The 17,939-nt window shown below is 40.1% G+C and overlaps 1 protein-coding gene across 3 annotated transcripts in view; it reads right to left on the bottom strand.

Moving 5' to 3' along the window:
- Window positions 1–245: 245 nt before the first annotated feature.
- LOC147029613 (uncharacterized) overlaps window positions 246–17,939 on the bottom strand; it is a 48,930-nt gene continuing 31,236 nt past the window's right edge. Inside the window, exons 2-5 of one of the 3 annotated variants that reach the window (XM_085872794.1) lie at window positions 14,686–14,738; window positions 8,913–9,047; window positions 7,529–7,649; window positions 246–1,776 (exon numbers count right to left, since the gene is read on the bottom strand). The gene's annotated coding sequence lies outside the window, so the exon portion shown is untranslated. Of the gene's footprint in view, window positions 1,777–7,528; window positions 7,650–8,912; window positions 9,048–9,094; window positions 10,837–14,685; window positions 14,739–17,939 lie in introns of those variants that run through there. The other 2 variants (XM_085872795.1, XM_085872796.1) reach the window with 2 other exon arrangements.

Below are 17,939 nucleotides of genomic sequence, written 5' to 3'. Positions count from 1 at the left end.
CATCCCCAAGAAGACTCGAAGCTGTAATCACTGGAGCGGCGCTTCTTGTACACTCAGGGGGCTGAATATTTGTGTAAATTAGATATTTCTCTTTCATTTACAATAAATTTGTAAAAATTTCTAAAAACATGTTTTCACTTTGTCATTGTGGGGTATTTTGTTTAGATTGGTGACAATTTTTTTTTTTTACATTTAATCCATGTTACATTTAGGCTGTAACGCAACAAAATGTGACAAAAGTCAAGGGGTGTGAATACTTTCTGAAGTGCACTGTATATTACTCTTCAAATCAGACTATTTTCTTTTGAAGTGTGTGTACTATCATAGCATGATCTGGCAAAACACATTGTGCTTTTTAAGACATGTCAACACCACTTGATATGGCACGGAAATGCTCCGAAGCCGGTCTCTGTATTGTCACAAGCTCCGGGGCGTCCCACTTCACCCGGACAGTCCCGCCGACCAGCTTGTCCCAAACCAGCCAGGCAGATTTACCACCTTGCTCAATTGGCCCTTTTATACGGATATGCACGAGTTAAAGAAAAACGGGGACATGTCAATTGCATGAAAAAAATAACTTTCCCATTTATTCCCATAAAATTTGACCACTCGACAGTAAACAGTCATGCACAGAATGTCCCCATGTTTACAGTAAGCAAACCTTTAAATGTCAGATTTAGTAAACAATTAATTATTGAGCAAATCACTTCAAGCATTATTATTTGACATTGGTCGAAGCTTCAATCAAGTTTTGAATTTGTCAACTCAAGGATGTAGTCCACACCCCAGGTAATACAATAATGTTAAAACATCATAAAAACATGATGCCAAAGATCGTGAAAGCATTATTTTGTTGGGATTTTAAAACCTCATTAACCAACTACCCAACTCATGTCATAATCCATCAATATTTTTTTTAGAGATATCGTGCTATATGTTGTTTTTGGCATGTCACTCAATGGTGAAGAATCACTTTTTTTTTTAAATCCGGATTCGGATCATCACCAAAATCTAATCAATTCATCCTTGTCACACACTCAACATGTCCACCAAGACTTGTCCAAATATGTCCATAACTTTTATCCTGCTCACAAACACGCAGACAGACAAGTGGGTGAAAACATCCTCCGTCCACCTTCTGTGACGGAGGTAAAATTATCGAATAACAAATTTTTTTTAACATTATGAAATTACAATGTAACATCATAAATGTGGAATATATGCACACACACACACACACACACACACATACACGAACAAGAAAACTTCACAGCCTGCTCTGTGAATCATGACCCTTACTGAAACGAAGGAGGATACCTCGAGACTTGGAAGGACTCCATTCCACCTTCTGAAACCAGCGTATGGTGATAATAACCAACGAGAATTGGTTGTTATCTTCATATGCGGTCTTCCTTTTCACACACACACACACACACACACACACACACACACACACACACACACACACACACACACACACACACACACACACACACACACACACACACACACACACACACACAGTCTTCCTTTTTAGACAGGTGTTTTCTTTTAAAGACAAGTTCTTACAGCATGGTTCTCTTCAAAACAATGAGAAACATGAACAAACCTGCCTCAGAATGGCGGATGAAATCAACTTTCTTGACCCCGCATATCACAGGTTCCTTGCCCATGGTAATGAGTGAAGGAATTGCAGGGCAGGCTGTAGAGCTCTTGGAGGTTCATCTGTTTTGTGCCACCTGCACCACACCCTCAATACCAGGCAGCTTCACCAGCCTGTACCGCACACCCCAAGGCAGCGTGATGAGAGCAGAACAAATGGCAGAAACTCAGGAAACACCACCATAATCACATGCCACCATTACGTTATCCACAGGTTGCCCTGCTTGTCTGACCAGCCAGACCAGCAGATTTTCCTCCTCTCTTATATCGGGCCAAGAGTTTCCAGAATCCTCTAGAAATCCCCCACCAGGGGCTCTCCTCCCAATTTGTCATTTCACATTTGCATAGTATTAGAGTTCTGAAATGTGATGCTTCCCAATTCTAAGGCATATAGAAAGTCCCTTCTAACTGGCCTTTTCCTCATAGTAAGATTAAAACACCTATTCCAGAAGTTCCAACAGTGCAGTTCCACCAAGCCTGCATCGAGGAAACAAATAGTCACATACTCAAAATGTGAGGCACAAACTAGCTGCTTGGACACGAGGCATAAAGCCGAGATGACTAAAGTGGTTTCCCATTTGTGAAACTGCCTTCAATCGCACTTTTCACTCCAGGGCTTCAATGAAGTGGTGAACCACCATTTCTTGCACCCCTCCATCCCTACCCATTATATTTTATACCCCATTAACCTCACTTAACCCAACCCTCTCACATGTTTACTGTGTTTCCTCCCGTCCTCTCTTATTTAATTTGTTTGTTCATTCCCTCAATTCTCGTATCCAACTGTGGCCCACTTTCAGTATGTTACGTTTTTAGCCTGTCACCTCATTCTTCCATGAAATGAGATCCAGTAAAAAAAATAAAAAATAAACTTCCAGCAGTAAATGTGCTGTATACAGGCAAAATGCCTTGCTGATATAGTGGGAAGAGAGTTTCTTGTATATCAGCAAAGGCATACATGCAGTATGGCAGATTGTGCGACATTCCACACGTCTAGAACCATCTCTGCCTGGAAGAGATGTGATTGGCTGCAACTTCTTCCCTGGGCATCATGGAATTCTGATATGAATGCTATCAAATGCATCTCAGAATATATGGATTGGGAGCTGTAGAAAAGCCAATCTCTGCAAAGTAATACACAAAATCTACTCCATATTCCGCAAAGTCTGGATCAGGCTGTCATGCAGAATATCATCGATCCGATGCTTTCACGGGTTTAAGGAATGTATGATGACAAAGGACATGCTATCAGATATGTAATACATTAATTGTATTCCTATGACAGATTGTTACAATAAAATTTGTTTTCAATCAGGTGCTCATTTTATTCTGGTCAGGAACGGTAAGACCAATTGTGCTTCTAATTTGATACATTTGTGCATTTTGGGACATATTCTTTAATATAGGGTCCCAAGGAAATCTTATTCTTCTTCTTCAATGGGCACAATTATTCCCATGTTCTTGTGGGGTTGGCCATCCAGCAGAGGGCATTGCATCAGTGGCACAGCTACACCATCAGCGAATGATGCAACACCACAGCCTTGTGCTGCATATGAAGGAAGATATGGGGTTGGCCAGGGGAAGCTTGGCCCAAGTCCTTCACAAACCAGATAGCCAAGCCTGATGTACAACTAAGGTTAGGGTAGGAATTTGTAATTTGTTCAAGGTGCTGGTGATAGTTTGCTTACTCTTCACGAAGGACATCGTGGGATCTTTAACGTCCACCAACTAAAACCGGCAGATGGGAAAACATACAGGGACAGCATGGCAATTTGTGACTATGACAGCTCCAAAGATATCTGACTTTGCACAACAGTAAGCACGAACATGGTGGTCGTCGTAGTGTACAGAAATTGTGGGTGGAATCAGGCAAACTGTCCAACAAATGGGTGGAATTCGGACGCACACACGGCTCCTTTTATAGTACAGATGTAATTAATAGACGTACTCACATTGCATTAGTGCGTAATTAATGGACCTACTTCCCATCTGCCAGCATTAGTTTGTGCCGGCATTATGCTGAAAAGAGTGAGGCTGATGCTGCTGCCTTATGGACAAATGGAAAACAAAGTTTGGTCATCACCTCAAATGTTTTGTTCACAAAAATATATCCCAGATCCACAACATATTGACTTTAATCCCTAATAGTGTACCTTTAACACAAAACCATCTTCCTCAACTACAGCAGAAGCCTTTTGAATATCTATGAAGATTCGAACCAATAGCTCACAATTGTTTAAAATTTTCTTGATATCATTGGCCAAGGTAACAACAGCATGATCAGTGGTGCCACATCCTTTTCAAAATCAATTTTTAAAATTTACAGCAACTTTTTTTCTTTCTCTAAAAATACACCAAATGCCCATTTAACCATCTTTTCCATAAATTTGCAGAAGACAGAGGTGAATTTAATAGGGAAATAAAAAGACAGTTGTTTAACTTCTTCTGACCTTGTGGATTGGTTTAGCAAAATAAGGTTTCCAATGAAGAGTTCACCTGATGATCAAATCAAAAAATATATTATACATCCAGAAAATTTTGGCGAAACCTTCTTATTCACATGCTTGAACTTATCTGGCCATGCAGAACTGTCACTTGCTTTTCCGAATTTCATTTTTAAGCTCTTTCATGGAAAAATCTCAACTGTACCCACAGTTATCTGGTTGAGAATATAAATAGTAACTTGGGCTCCCGGAATTGTATATATATATATATATATATATATATATATATATATATATATATATATATATATATATATATATATATATATATATATATATATATATATATATATATATATATATATATATATATATATATATATATATATATATATATAGTAAAAGCTTTTTCTGAATTATTGCAGTCATCAGTAAAATTTGTGACGTATTTGCCCAACACCTCCATCTAATTCTTATTCAAATAAATAATTTTGTTTTGGCTTTGCAGCACCCATATGTTTATATCCTTTAATTCTCTTCATTCACTTAATTCTTCTCTATCCTGTTTCTCAGGAGATATCAGGATTCATTGAAAAACATTAAAATTCCAGGAATCCAATTTTTGTTCGTTTTATTACCAGCTATACAGAAGTCTTGTTTTTTTTTTGTTCCCCACCCCTTCATAAAGGTCAGAGACAGCGAACATTAAAATGAACTCCATCCGACCGACTGACCGATCATCTGTGCATGTACTTTTTGGTACACGATATTTCATAAACCGTTCAAGATTGAGCTTTCATATTACACAGATATATTTTTCATACTACACAAAAGGCAGGGAACCCAGAGTACAAGCTCCTTGTTACTCTTGAATTCGATAACATTTTCCATTCCTAAGGTTTTGCTTGGTCTTCAGAGTGCACCCTTCCTTTCACTAATTGCCTGTTTGCACTCCTTTCTCGATGTGGTACTTTTATCTTCCCAACTATTGTGCTTACAGAGATACGAATTGTTTCGCTAGTGATGACATTAATATTATTAACTATATAACTATTGAATATGTGAACATCTTTACAAATCAAACAGATCCCAATTTATAACTTCTGAAACAAGGGTTTAAAAATCACAACTGTTTGCCTTTCTGCAATTCCAAGTGGGTAGCTTATCCAATTGATCATTATCCCTCTCGATTTTAAAATTACTTTTCACGAGGAAATGGTCACTTCCCAAAGGTATATCATAATTTAATGGTTGCAATGCTTTTAAAAATCGAGGACGAACCTATTTACCTTTTTACCGAAAACATTAATAACATTAAATTCTGTATGAGAGTTTGTCTTCCCTTGAAAGGGGTAGCATATTTAATCAACATTCCACATCCAGCTCTTTTACCACTTAATATATCTCTCATAATGAAACTATAACCTGTGTTATGAAAATGTTTCTGGCTTTTCAGCTCGGTTTCTTAACTTCAAAATATACTAGGTTTTGTATTCACGTTAAAAAAAAAAATTACGATCCATGGTAAACTAATCTTTTTGCATTCCACCTCATCACCGGCCTAATTTGATAGATGAGTCCCAAGACTGCCTAGAATCTTATGCATTGCTTCTCCTTGAGTTTTATTGAGAATGTTATTCACCTCTCCAAAAGAAATGACATCCTAAGTCATGCAAAGTCATCTGCAGTCAGAGTACTGCTCTCCTCTCTGGGGTGGTGCTCCTGCCCCACTCCTAGCTTGACTTCACGCTATGGAAACCAAGGCTTTTCGGATCATTGGTATCTCCCACAATGAATCTGAGTCTTTGGGTCTCTCACTCTCACTGGAGGCAGGACAGTGGTCTTTCTGTCTTCTACCTTCTCTCCGGCCTTGGCCCCCTCCCTCCCCCTGCTCTGTCTGTGATCTGTTCCCCCTACATTTCATTTCTGCAGGATGCTCAAGGTCCACCAAAAAGCCCCCTTCTGGTGAAACTGTCATAATCAAGAATCACTGCTCACCTTCACTCTTTCATTCCTCTTTTTTCTCCCACCTCTGGAGCAAACTCCCACACTCTTCAATCCCACTCCTCCCTCCAGGTCTTCAAAACAACTGTTCACCACCATTGCGTATCTTCCGCCATCCAAAACCATGATCTTTTCGACCCCCGTTAATCCACTCCACACCCACCTCCTTCAAATTCCCCATTTTCCTTTCTGAAATTCCCTGTAGTACCATCTTGTTCACCCCGTGTACCCCACCCCTTCCTCCTTTCCACAAATCTCCTGTTGTCTCTGTTCCCCACTATTTTGTGCTTCCCTCTCCCACCCCTCTTGTATCCTGCCTTGTTATGTTTTGTGCATTAGCTCTTGCATGAGCCTCGACATGGTATACAAAAAAAGTCTTCCCCACCCACATGGTTTGATGACCACTGAATAAATTATGTTGATATTTTCAGATGTCCATTTACTTTGGGGTCATAGTTCGTGTCACAGCAATGAGACCAATAAATCCTATTTTTAATTAATTATATCTGCATTTCTGCTTGTACTCCCAGTTTGGTATTCCTGATCCATGGTATCTGTCTGGGTTTCTTGCGATGTCATCACTACTTGAGCTTGGAACCTGTGCTTTACAACTCTGATGGTCCGATCCATGTTTCTATGTTTTTTATGATCTTGACCTTGGGAACCTTGCAAATAACCTCAACATAGAAAATTTTCTCTTCTACTTAAAATTTCTGGATTTGTGTGGCTCTTTGGAATTCAGAACAGGCGAAATCGGCCACCTCCACAATTGCCATCTTTCTACATAAAATAAGGCAACTGTGTGTGTGTGTGTGTGTGTGTGTGTGTGTGTGTGTGTGTGTGTGTGTGTGTGTGTGTGTGTGTGTGTGTGTGTGTGTGTGTGTGTGTGTGTGTGTGTGTGTGTGTGTGTGTGTGTGTGTGTGTGTGTGTGTGTGTGTGAAAGTCAAATAAAAAAGAACCATGAAACATGCTTGGGCCACTCTACACCAAATTTTGCAAACGTGCTGGGTTCCCAAAGGAAATGGGGATTCACGAGCAGGGACCTATGGAACATTCATGCAATGTAAAATGTGACTTCAAGTCCTCAATTCCCCCCATGCCCCTTCACAAATTCTAAGACATCAACATGCCACCTCCCCCAACTCCTCCAAAACCCCAAGTCCTCAACCTCCTCCTCCCAATCCAAAGGCTTTAATCCCCTCACCACTCCAAGGCTTCACTCCTCAACCCTCCCCCCCACCACAATTCCTCAACTCCTCAACCCACCCCACTGAAAGTCCCCAACCCTGCCCCTCCCCTGTATTTGCAGACTATTCAGCCTTGAAAATTCAGAAGACCAAAAGTTTTGATTTATTAAAGACTTCAAATAATAATCATGACAATTTTCTTTCCTTTGCAAAGGTTTTAATCAAATGTACCTTTGTTTCATGATCGACGACATGTTATTTCCTTTTTAAATGTACATAAACTCAGCAGTCCTCTTGATTGTATGAAAGTTTTCTTTGAGTGGTGTATAGTATACCGCTGCCTCAATCCCTCCTGAAAAAAAAAACATGCATTACCTCATTTCCTCTGAGTGAGTTTTAATCAAAATATGCCATTCTTTCCTCAAAATGCGTCTTTATTTCATGATAGAAGACATATTGTTCGGTCTCAAAATGTATACCAGAGGCCCAAAGCCGAAAGCATGATATCTGAGGCTGACAAGTAGCAACCCAAATGGAGATTGTCAGCTGTCAAACCTCCGGGTGAAAAGAGAGAAACAGAAGGAGAAATCCGACGACTTTAAAATATAGATGATCTCCATTACATCTGGCACATCGTCGGTTCCCTTTACAGCAGCTTGGAGAGGTATGCCCAAATCTTTGGAACTTGTAGAATCTCAATGGAGGGGGGATGCACAAATGCACAAAAAAAAGGTCTCACTGGCAAAGAGGTTTTATTTATTATTATTATTTTTTAAATAAATATCAATGCCTACTTATACCATGAAAAATGGTACAAAAGTGGTTGGGGAAGAATTGGACTTCAGCATCATCCACTAAACGAGGAACATACCTTCCACGGCTTCAGCGACACTCTGTACCCATCGTCTCCCCCACAGGTGTAGTTTTGATGGTTGCAATTGGATAATACTAGCTTGTCTACCTCACATCAAGGGTTCCACTACCCCTCTCAGCTTCCTGAGTTGCCACAAACCAGTCAAATCCAGATGGGTCTTTTATTGGACGTCATCTCCTTACTGGATGGTCAGTGGCTCCCAAAGGGAGCTCATCCGCCCTTTATCAGGTGTTGCTTTTAGTCCTGGCAGGGTATCACAGTCACTCTCCCCACAAGCCAAGCCAGTGAGGGTGCCAGTTTTGTCGCCAACAACCGACATTTGTCAAATGTCAGCACCAGGTGGCATATCTACTTCAGACCTATTCCAATAGGTAGTGAGGCAATGAAACACACATATCGACCAAGTTACTTTTCATATCCTTCATTTCAATAACAGTCAATATTCCATAAATAACTCCACAACTTCCCCTCAGAGATCTGGAAATCTTACATCAGACTTAAACTCCTCCAGAATGCGAGATGACCAAAAAATTTTTTCCTGCTGATCAGCCAAGTTGCATTGGATGAACAGATCACCAGCTCTTAATTGTTGAGCACTTTCTACATTTCAAAATTCTTTCTTGATCACACGAGCCAGTTTAATGACATTCAGAGTCAACTTGTCTTTATCAACAGCTGAAACAACAATTACAAAATGTATCTTTGAGCGATTCAGCTGTTTTATGGGGGCCTGACTCTTACCTAATTTATCTTTTGTACTCTTTGCTCTTTTTTATGTTGTTCGCAATCACAGAACAGGGTTTTCCTCTTCATCTTCCTCTTGTGTATAACATATTGTACAGAACCCTCTGTTCCTCCAACACTTTTTCTTTTCGTCTAACGGATAAACACAGAATTGTACAAATAATGATAGAAGCATGAAATTTGCCACATGAGTTTTTTTTTATTACTTGTAGAATCAAATAAAAGCAAGACCACTTTGGATCTTAACACTAGAAATAAATTTTAAAAGTACGATTTGAAATATAGCATTGTTTTGGCATAATGTTGAGACATGAAATCCTGGTGAACAGCCTATTGGGTATAACATTGTTGTTCAAATATTATATTAAAACTTCAATGAATGTTTCAGAAAATAAATAAGTGCATTGCTTAAGAGTGAAATATACTAAATATAGTTGTGAAGGTAGTCTGACACGTACAGTTTCTGAACAAAAGTTTGACATCATATGACGTAATGCCATCATTGCAATGTTTTCCACACAATATTAAAGGGGACTAATAGTCATACCACATTTTAAGGACTATATGATGCTAGTGTACTTGAAACATTCAAGGATAAACATATATATTATGTAAAGGCTTTTGTAGTCTGACCCCACCCAGCCTATCAGATTACTTGCAATCATCAGCAAGGTCATGGAATCCATCATCACAGCTTGACATAAAATCTTTCCATTTCTCCAACAATATCATCTCAGATCATCAATTTGGATTCGGACCAGGTCTCACTCCCATGGACATGCTGCTTTGACTCTCCCAACAATGGATGGAGGTCCTCAATGTCATCCATAATATCAGGGCCGTCTCCAGACACATCTCGAGCTTTCAATAGAGTGTGGCATCCTCATCCTAACTTGTTCTCCAAACTCTCTGCCTTTGGCATCCAAGGCAAACTCCACTCATAGGTTTTTGACTTCCTCAACTCTTGTAGCCAACGTATGACTCAATGGAATCCTTTAATCTCCTATACTTAAAGTCCTTCCTTTGCACACCAGAACTCTCATCCACCAACAAAGCTTTCATTCCAGCTTGATGGAATCATGGTCGTCATGAAGGTTTCCCTAAACTCTGTCACCACCCTTGCTATCTCTGGCCCTGATATAATCTAGCATCGTAGAGCTGCAGGATCATCAGTCAAGACAACTATGCCGCCATCACCCTTCATCATTCCATTCTGCTATCCGTGATTGTGATCTTCAGCTATCAATGAAACAAAGGTTTTATTTTTGGATGACAAACTTGCCCTGTTGGAACTGTTCATAAACATTTGGATATATCAATGGGAAGGCCAACATATCTCAGATGTACACTGGAACCCAGAGCAAAACACCATGAAGCAAGTTGGCCAAGTGTTTGTACATACAGGGAAAATTCCCCTCGTATAGGGACTGTGTATAATGCATAATCATAAGCTACAAATGTAAAACTGTACCGCATAAATTGAACTGTGGATCCCACGATGACTGTTCATTGCTCCATGTTTAAAAATCCTGTAGTTCATTCTCACCATGATCAATGCTGGTGTATGTTGTATATGCATTAATCTGTAGAATATACAAAGCCCCCACTATCACATAATGAACATAACATGTTCTGCTCACATGTGATACTGTCAGCGTCATTCTCGTATATGTAAATTCTGTCGGGTAGTAATGTTTGCTCGAACTAAGGCAGGCAGATGTCCAGCCACTTTCGAAGCAGACATTTCAATATGTAATCCTCCCATCATCCCAACACACTTGTTTTCTCCATATATGCCTGGCATTTCCCATTGAATCTGTTTTGCAAGAGAGAATAGTGGGTGATCCATTGCAATGATTGGAGTCTGACAAGGGTTTAGTGTTCAACAGCATTCACAGCATATCGTGAGCAGACAGAGTGGCTGTAAAAAAAAAAAACACATTCTGGAAACAAGTTGGAGTGACTGCACCAACACAAGTCCACAACTAATAGCTCACCGAAATAGCTAATATTATAAAATAGCTAATAAATATCAACGAATAGCTTATATTCTAAAATCAGACTGAACAAAGTGTGATGTAGTTATTTCGGAATATAAATATATCAGTTAAATGAAAAATGGGCAGATCTTTATTATGTGCGTAAAATAATTGTCCAGATGCCCAGAAGGTTTATTCAAGTGAAAAGCGCCAGAACGTTTGACCTCATGGGCTGATGGGGTCATCCACCGACAGTCCGACATCACAAAAATGCATTGCTGCCGGGTCTGACCCGTGGCTTTCCCCCCGAAATCACTCAATTAGTGACGCCATTACCGAAAAACCTAATTTCCTCAATATCTAGCAAACTATGCATGATAATATCACGAAGAAGGTGTCTATACCTATATTTTCATGGTCAATCGTTACCCTGATGCTATGCATACTGCTAGAAAATGTATAGTTTACCATGTAAATACATGGTTCATCCACTAAATTAGCGACGCGATTACCGAAACCTCACTATCTGAAAAACTGTGCATGATAACATCACAAATAAGGTGTCTATACCGATATTTTTATGGTTAATCATTACCCTGACACCTGTGTTATTACTGGGAAATATGTGGTTTACCATGTAAATGTGTAGCCCACCCGCTCATTAAGCAACGCCATTACCAAACAACGATATACGGAAAACTTGCAAATGTGCAGTTCACATAATTAAGTTGTTGTCCTCATGGCATTACAAGTCTTCTCTATCACTTTCATCACTCTCGTCACTTTCCTCACTCCAAGCATTATCTGACTCTTCCTCATCTACTGAATTATCTTCCACGCCATCCCCATCATCCTCATGTGGGCCTGTGAGGGACTCTGGAACTGAACTTCCTGGATACCAGTCTGGTTCAAAGCAGTTTTGAGACAACTTCCATCCATCGTCTGTCAGACTTGCCCCACCAGTTGGATCTGTCTGATCACCTCTCTTCCAGATTCTTGCCACATAGTGTGCCCTTTTCATATGATTATCAAGTGTCTTGGCACATGGGGGAAGAGAGGCACAGTTTATCTTCTTTATTCTGGCAAGGGGCTCCTTTTCGTCACCACCACCCATTCGCATGAACGCCTTGTATCTGGCTTCATTAATGTCAGAGTGTTTGAAGCCATACAGCAAGCAGACAAAGGATGTAACAGCTTGGACGTCTACCTCCTCAGCTGTTAGAGATCGCAATGCCATCACATGGGCTGCATCTGACTCCATCCGCTGGAAGGGCTTCACTTTGCCCTTTCTGTAGAAACACGATGTGAAATCACAACCAGTCAAGGCATGAAGGCCGATTCGTGCTTCAGTGATACCAGTCTGTTTCTTCTCAAGAATGTCAGCTAGTTTAGTGACATCAATATACCTTCAGTGGTTGCCAGATCCATAGTCCATGATGATGTTGATCCCTTCCGACCTTCCAGAAAGCCCAAGCAGAATGATAAAGACGTCCGTATCATTCGACCTTACTAAAATGTTACCAGTGTAAATGTTGTTTGCGTGAAAGGCAATGAGTGTGTCAGCTTCTTCATGTCGACATTGGAGGTGAGTCGATTCCTCTATTTACAGCACATCATTCTCGTTGTTCTTCATCTCCATACACACACCACCATGTGAAACAGTGTTTTTGTTCCAAGAATTGAACCATATTGGAGCTTCTTCCATTCCTCCATTACAAATCGGGCAAACTCTTCCTTGAATGATCCACTTTTGAGTAACTCTGTGCCACTCTGTCACTGAGCCTGGTCAGGTCCAGTAATGATGAATGATTGAGGAGTAGTTGAACAACGCAGGTTTTGCTCGGTATCTTTGATTGATGGTGACTGGTACTTGTCGAGCACTAAATGGATTTGCTCCCCATGATACAAACATACTTTTGCCAAAAGATCCTTTGCCATGGTTGCATATGTGGACTTGCTATGCTGCAGCATGGTTTCATGGAGGATAATACAGCCATCAATCACTGTGGCTGTTATTGGGGGAACACTGTTGTCATCGAGAAGCACTTCCTGTCTGCTTTCAAGTTTCTTTGTGAGAGATGCCTCGTCCGTCTTCAGGGCACGTTTCTTTTCTCCTCTGTCTTTGGAAATTATACAAACGGGGGTGTCATTTGCCATGATCTGTAAATAACAAAAAAGGACAGAAACCAATGCATTATTTGCGACATTGTAACAAAAGACAGAGATGGTATGACTCCAGTAGGCAACTTTCAGGGTGAACTCAACATTTTAAAGCACTAGAGTTGGCATTGTAATATTTCACCATAAAAACATGGGTATAGACACCTTATTTGTGATATTATCATGCAGTGTTTTACAGATATTAATGAAAATGGGTTTTTCTGCAATGGCGTTACTAACAGAGTGGGTGAACTAAACATTTACATGGTAAACTATACATTCTAGCAATAATGTGGGTGTCAGTATAATGATTGACCATGAAAACATAGGTGTAGACACCTTATTCGTTAAATGATCATGCATATTTTTCCAAATATTGAGCAAAATAGGTTTATCGGTAATGTCGTCACTAATTGAGTGATTTCGGTGGGAAAGCCATGGGTCAGACCCGGCAGCAATGCATTTTTGTGATGTCGGTGGATGACCCCATCAGCCCATGAGGTCAAACATTCCGGCGCTTTTCACTTAAATAAACCTTCCGGGTTCCTGGACTATAATTCCTTTAATATTTCCCATATATTTCGATGTAGTGGAACAGTATAAAATGGGCATTCCTTGAATGCCCATTTTGTCAAGTTGAAAAAAAACAACCTTTCAACTTGACAATTTATAAAATCCTCTCTTGGTTTTGTTCATTTGAAAGAAATATCACTCATACATTTAAAAACGCAATTTTATCCTATCACGTACAATATGCCAGAAGGGTCTTGTTTTGACATTAATACAGCTGCGTTTCGTTCCTGTTACCTGCCTGGTTCAGGTTGCACGGTTTGTGTCAAAACGACCGCTACCGCCATCGAAGTTCACACCCCCGAGTAAGTACCCGGGCCTGTTTGCCATGTTGCAATACTTGTTGGGACCATCGAATTAACCGGATGAAGCACCGGTAGGTGCTCGCAACCTATCTAATCCAGCCGAGCAATCGTTGTTTGTGAGCGTGATCCGAGACCGGTTTAAACCGGCTTTCGACTATAACCAGCCTAAACTATCAAATGAGGAAACCAGAACAAGCATAATGCAAACCCTTGACCAGGTATATTATCAACAAACAAATGTTCGGGGGAAGGATTACATGAAGCAAATAATCTCAACATCAAATACAAAGGAATCAATTATAAAACCCGTTTACCCTTACCGGAACATTTATCGTATGCACTCAAAACAAACAAAGCAAACAACCAGGATATCTGAGTGAACTACAGCATTACCTTGTTGAGGAACACAAATCCCTTGAGGATTGTTCATCCCCAGGGAGGCTAGTTGAGCTTTGGGCTGCCCTTCTTCCCCTTTAATTTTGTTTAATGGGATCATTTTAATAGTTTGAAATGTAGAACCACAAAAACATAAAAATCAAGTAAATACATAAGAAACTAAAAGGGCACTCCGTAGAGCGCATACCTCTGCCACATAATGCCTGATCCACGAGAACATATCGGGCCCAATACATTTTTGAGATATAATACAATATATCCTTATCTCTCAATGGTGAAGAATCACTTTAAAAATTAAATAATTCTCGAATCCAGATCCAGATTTGGATCTTCGCCAAAATCAAAGCAATTCGTCCTTACCATTCACCAAGTTTCGGATTCGTCCGAATCCGTCCACAACTTTTTGAGATTTCCTGTACACAAACAGACAAACAGACAGACAGAAAGGGGTGAAAACATAACCTCCTTCACCTTCGGTGGCAGAGGTAATTATCAGATACGGACCCAGATCTTCACCAAAATCGAATCAATTCATCCTTGTCAGACACCCAATCTGTCCACTAAATGTAATACGGATCTGTCCACAACTTTTTGAGATATCCTGCACACAAACAAACAAAGAAACAAGTCTGGAGACGGTGATGGTTCACGAGCAATGTACACGGTTCGCCTTTATAGCTCGCCTGTTCGAAGAACGGAGAGCTATAGCGATACCCCCGGCGTGAGCGTGAGCGTGAAAATGTTAAATTTTTTGTATTACGGAAAAACTCCTCGACGGATTTCGACGAAACTTGGTGGGGGGATTAGGTATGGTCCAAGGATAATGCCATTCGATTTTGGACTTGGTCCAAAGTCCAATATGGCCGCTATGGCGGCCATTTTGAAAAAAATTTGAATTTTTGTTTTTGCATTTCTACATGTTTTAAGTGATTTCCAACCCCCCCCCCCAAAAAAAAGAAATTGCAAGAGAAAAAAAATGTTTTTGCAACATTTTTTTCAACAAAATTTCGATTTTTCTTTTTGCATTTCTACATGTTTTAAGTGATTAGGATTTCGACGAAACTTGGTGGGGGGGGGGGTTAGGTATGGTCCAAGGGTCATGCCATTAGATTTTGGACTTGGTCCCCCCCCCAAAATAAAATTGTTGGAGAATTTTTTTTTGCATTTCTACATGTTTTAAGTGATTTCCAACCCCCACCCCCCCCCAAAAAAAATTGTTAGAGAAAAAAATTTTTTGCAACTTTTTTTCAGCAATTTCCATTTCTTTTTTTGCATTTCTACATGTTTTAAGTGATTTCCAACCCCCCCCCCCAAAAAAAAAAGATTGTTGGAGAAAAAAAATGTTTGCAACTTTTTTTTCAACAAAATTTTGATTTCTTTTTTTGCATTTCTACATGTTATAAGTGATTAGGATTTTGACGAAACTTGGTGGGGGGGGGTAGGTATGGTCTAAGGATCATGCCATTAGATTTTGGACTTGGTCCCCCCCCCCCCGAAAAAAAAATTGTTTGAGAAAAAATTTTTTTTTTTGCATTTCTACATGCTTTAAGTGATTTCCAACCCCCCCACCCCCCCACCCCCCCCAAAAAAAATTGTTTTTTTTGCATTTCTACATGTTTTAAGTGATTTCCAACCCCCCCCCCCCCAAAAAAAAATTGTTAGAGAATTATAAAAAAATATAAATGATTAGAATCGTCTTTTAAAAATGATAAATGTATAAACAGGCGAGCATTGGGTGGCTTTGACACCAACTCTGGTTTTTTTTTGATCTTCGAGGGGACGCCACAGGCAAACTGGCGGGAATCGGGAAAAACGTAAATGATGAAAGTTGTAGTAGTTGAAGAGCACTACTTGCATACCAACTTTCATTCGAAACAGTTGAAAACCATAGGAACTCGATGCCCAATTTATTGATTTTTTTGACATTTTCTAAGATCGTGACCTTGTGACCTTGACCTTGGGACGAAAATGAAAAATCGAGCTCCGTGGGGCTATGCAGGTGCCATTGGGCTAACCAAATACCGAAACCCCTGCCAGATTCGACAAACCCCCTCGGAGAAGATGTAACTTGAAATCAGCTACCCCCTAAAAACACGTTTTTTGGGCGTGGCTCCGCCCATAATGGGCGCAGCATGCCCATTCTCAGGAAAACACAACGAGATCATGATATAAACCTCCCACCCAAATTTTATCAGGATCGGAATAAAACCCACGGAGCTATGCTCGGGACAGACAGACACACACATCCATAACGAATATAGTGGTCACTTACTGACTCGTGAACCAACAAACAGAAAGGGGTGAAACATAACCTCCTTCACCTTCGGTTGCAGAAGTAAACAAATAAATATATATTGTTGCGGTTCTGCAAAGCCAGCACTCCCAAAAGGCAATGGCACCGAATATATAGCAGTCCCAAGACAGTAATTGGTTCACGAGTCAGTAAGTGACTACTATATTCGTTACTGGTGTGTGTCTGTCTGTCTGTCTGTGTCACGAGCATAGCTCCGTGGGTTTTGATCCGATCCTGATAAAATTTTGGTGGGAGGTTTATATCATGATCTCGTTGTGTTTTCCTGAGAATGGGCGTGGTGCGCCCATTATGGGCGGAGCCACGCCCAAAAAACATGTGTTTTTAGGGGGTAGCCGATTTCAAGTTACATCTTCTCCAAGGGGGTTTGTCGAATCTGGCAGGGGTTTGGGTATTTGGTTCGCCCAATGGCACCTGCACAGCCCCACAGAGCTCGATTTTTCATTTTCGGCCCAAGGTCAAGGTCACAAGGTCACGAACTTAGAAAATTGCGAATTTTGACATAAAAAATCATATGACCGCCCAAACTTTGAGAGCGAGGATGACAATATTTTTTATGCATAATCTTGAGGTCATTCCCCACCTAAAGTCTTTAAACCATTTTGCTCTATCTTGAACAACCTTGCCCGTGGCGCCCCCTTCAAGTTTGTTTTTATGCTGATTTCATCAAAGTATGGATAATCCGAGGAGTGTGAAATGCCATATAGCCTATATGACGTTATATTGTTCCTGGAATGTTCCAGACGAAGTTTTGCACCAAAGGTCATAATCCTTGACCTTTGACCTTTAAGGTTCACAAAGGTCAAATTTTCAAAGTTGTGGGAATCGAACTGGGTTTTTGACCTTCTTCGACGAACTAACTCCAATAAGCTATTACACGTCTCCTGTTTCCTTATTTTAATGTCCACAACATTGTTTTGTGACCTTTAAAGGTTATGCAAAGGTCAAATTTTGAAAGTTGTTGAACGAAACCGGGTTTTCGACATTTTGCAGTGAATAACCTGTCACCCGTACCACATCATGTTGATCATTTTTATAACTTGGTCAAACATTTTCACATTGTCTCATCCTTGACTTCTGAAACAATCTACATCATCAAATACTGCTCGTGAACCATCGTCGTCTTCAGACTTGTATCATTTGTATTCGTTCAGTTATCTCTTCCATTATGTCTCATGGGTATGTGGGTCTTGATGCGTTGTGTCTGGCTTTTAGTCAGATCTTTAATTCCATTTGCTATTCTTTTGTCTATTTCATTTTACTTAATTTTACACACAACCTCTGCTTCATGCAATCATGCACA

The sequence above is a fragment of the Eptatretus burgeri genome, chromosome 3 (genome assembly GCF_056783735.1).
Source record: "Eptatretus burgeri isolate ZD-2024b chromosome 3, Ebu_testis_v1, whole genome shotgun sequence".
Classification (NCBI taxonomy): Eukaryota; Metazoa; Chordata; class Myxini; order Myxiniformes; family Myxinidae; genus Eptatretus; species Eptatretus burgeri.
Note: the sequence above shows the minus strand (reverse complement) of the source record. Positions and strands in the feature narration are given on the sequence as shown.